This window comes from Camellia sinensis, chromosome 5 (genome assembly GCF_055761805.1).
Source record: "Camellia sinensis isolate YWXY chromosome 5, ASM5576180v1, whole genome shotgun sequence".
In the NCBI taxonomy this organism is placed as follows: Eukaryota; Viridiplantae; Streptophyta; class Magnoliopsida; order Ericales; family Theaceae; genus Camellia; species Camellia sinensis.
The window spans coordinates 219,448,839-219,452,286 of NC_138965.1; the positions used below are offsets into that span (position 1 = coordinate 219,448,839).

The 3,448-nt window shown below is 32.4% G+C and overlaps 1 pseudogene across 1 annotated transcript; it reads right to left on the reverse strand.

Annotated features, from left to right (window-relative positions):
* Nucleotides 1–2,034: 2,034 nt before the first annotated feature.
* On the reverse strand, nucleotides 2,035–3,093 carry LOC114275119 (protein CURLY FLAG LEAF 1-like; annotated as a pseudogene). Its single transcript, XR_014329043.1, has 2 exons — nucleotides 2,673–3,093; nucleotides 2,035–2,475 (listed from the first exon to the last, which is right to left on the reverse strand). The product of XR_014329043.1 is annotated as a protein CURLY FLAG LEAF 1-like (transcript).
* Nucleotides 3,094–3,448: the final 355 nt, after the last annotated feature.

Here is a 3,448-nt window from a genome sequence, read left to right on the forward strand (position 1 = left end):
CAATATTTTTGACATGCATTCCATTTCTTCATCCTTTTCTTCTTTGTTGAGGGCTATGAAGCACGGATACTTCAAAAAAGGTGACGTATCCGTATCGGATACTTATCAGATACCGATACTCCTCGGATACTCGCGGAAACGTATCGGATACTTCTTAAAAGTAGCGGATACTTCTTAATTAATTTTTTATTAATTTTGAAGTATCGGATACTTAATTTTGAAGTATTGGATATTCGAAGTTACATATTACTTATAATATTTTGTTTAGTTCTTTGATAAAAGGAATATAGTGAGAGTTAAAGTAATAGAATTTGTCAAATTGATGTATCCTTGTTGTCTCTCTCACTTCTCTCTCGCTTTCTCACTCTTTCACGTTTCTTCTCTCTGCTCTCATTATTTTTTTGATGTTGGCATATAAGGATGATGTTTAATTTGCATTTGCTTTTGCTTTTAATTTTGGATGTTTTATGAATGTTTGAAATTATAAATTATAAATTTTTTTAAAATTACAAATTTTTTTTTTTACGAATGTATCCCCGCTGTACCCATATCATACTTTTTCAAGTTTTGACGTATCGCCATATCCACATCCCATATCACCATATCCGTATCCGTGCTTCCTAGGCTATCATTGATGACTTAAAAAAGTATATTTGCTGAAATTTTTATTTAAGAATGGTTTTTTGGTTTTAGCTAAGGTCTTGTGATATTCACTGATGAAAGGGAACAAGTTGAAGCTATTGACCTTGAAGACTCTTAGTGTTATAGGAATCTTTCTTCTTTATCAAGTTATCTTTTGCTTTAGGTTTTATTTTTATGCATACTGCATTACTAAAAATTGTTAAAATAATATTTTTTACGAACGTATCCCGACCGTACCCGTATCCTAATTTTTCAAATTTTGTCGTATCGCCGTATCCGTATCGTATCGTATCTGTATCTCGTATCTGTATCCGTGCTTCCTAGGTTGAGGGTGGTGTTCTTGGGCTGCTTCTTCTTCTTCTTCCTTTCTTTTTATTTTTTTAATTTTTTAATTTCTTAACTATGAAACCATGAAACTTGAAAATCCTTTGTTGGTAGGGATGTTGAATGCCCTAAACTTGTAACCTCTTAGATTTATTTTATAAAGTTTTCTATTTAAAAATAAAAAGGGCTGTGATTCCTACACCCAGTGGGGCGACCTCCACTGACGACCCCCAGTGAGGTGTCGCCTCCACATTGGCCGAAAACAAAAAAAAAAATAAATAAATGACAGTTTTTTTTTTTCACCAATCACATGCGACCCCCAGTACCCCCATTGGGGGTCGGAGGCATTTTCCAAATAAAAATATAAAAACTTTAAAGTCATGTGTTTGGTGTTTCAATATCTCTGTGTTTTGGAGTACAATTTCTATTTTTTTATTATTAATTTTCAACTTGTTACAAGTTATAAACAGACTTTTTGTACTTGTGTTCGGATCAATATAAAGCTGGGGGTGTGTCATATTCTAGGCATATGGCTCAATTACTACAACAATATTAACTTTCCCTTTATTGAAGTTAAAAAATAACTCGCCTCTATTTAAAAATTGAACTTGCCTAGGGTATGGCAAGAGGACTAGGTGTGAATTTTTCTTCTCTTCTTCTTCTTTTTTTTTTTTTTTTAAATTTTTAAAAAAGGGTAAAAAAGCAGGCTACGTATAGTGAAAGTTTTATTTTGAAATGAAAAGAAAACAAAATTCATATTATTCTACATAAGAATATTATTTGTATAACAATACTTAGTAATTTATTTTAGCAATAAAAAATTGATATATATACAGATTCACACATTATCAGTGGCATTATTTTAGAAGATTATACTCCAAACATTGTCAGACCCTCAGAGAAGCATAAAATGGAATTTGCAAGAATTTTTTTTTTTCTTTGGTATCGGATGGAATTAAATCTTGATAAAGAAAGAAATAAATAATGAATAGATAGGTAATAAAGACAAAGAAAAAATTAGATGAGATGAGATAGATCTCATAAATTGAAATTAATTATGGACACCCATGAGAAATTATTGGGTACGGATATTATTGGTACCCAATATTTTTTCTATTTTCAAGAGAAATTATTAGGTACAGATAGGGTACCACATGACAATACCACTTGGTGACTTTCTTTATTCTCATTAGTTTAGATACATAATTTATAATTAGTTAAAAGGTACCAAATTGCATGCCACTGGATCAAAATGGAGCAGTTGACCACAACATTTGGGGCAAACAGCTCCGACCTATTCGGGAACCATGAAATACATTAGACAGCTCTTGCAACCCGCAACTACAAGTACATGGTCTTCTTTCTCACCATCCTCACTATCGTAAGAGCTATCTTCTTCTTCTTCTAAATAAAGTTACCCCAGTACTCCGTCGCCATCATTGCTGCTGTCCTCGGATCCTCTTTCTCTTTCATCCCTGTCCTCCAGTTTATGTAATACATCTCCCTAGTCTGCAACAACAATAACAAATTGTAATCATCAATGGTGTTGAACTACAAAACCAACATACTAGCTATGAAGGAAAGATTAAAAACCGGTATTCTAACAACACACATAGAAACCGATTACAGAACCCAATACAATCAATCTATGGATCAACATATTAGAACAACATATATATATATATATATATTCGAGAGAAGTGTACCTTTAGATCAAGACATTATTCCCAATGGTAAGGCAGAGAGAGGTGAGAATTGAGGTCCAAGATGGCATCATGGAAGTTAGAGAGATGATTTTCAAGCGAATTTGAGGATGATGATGAGAACCCAACACCACCACCTGTGTCTGTGTCGTCGGCGATGTTGCTGTTTTGGTATAGAGAACATTTTTACAGAGATCTCTCTAACGATGCTGTGATCGTCGCCATGTTTGGAGCTGTCATTATCACTATTAAAAAGTTCTGTAATTTTCTCATTAACAATGTGAAGTATAAATAGAGATTTATGGTTGGATCTCTATCTATGGAAGAAGGATCTCTTTCTATGGAATAGCAATAAAATAATTCCTAATTATCTGTTATCTATTCACAAGAAAATATTCATCAAATATAAAAATTCCATATATGTTAGAGGATCCGCAATAACTACTGCTACTATCTTCCTTATCCAAACCCGAAATATATACTCAAATCCAAATTCAAACCTAAACCTCACCTCTATATAAGGAAATTGAGAGAGAGAGAAAAAAAGAAAAGAAAAGGGAGAGAGAGATCATTAAAATGAGGGTTTTTATTTTATTATGAACTTGGCCCAGATTAAAGGATTATTTGTGCTTTTGAGGATAAGAGAAAAAACGACAATTCCACGCTCCTTTTTAGTGCCTTTGGGGATATTTTTATTTAGAGGAATCCTATACCAACAAAATATTTATTTATATATAAAATGATTGTGTTTTTATGATTTATTTTTTCAAATAAAACAT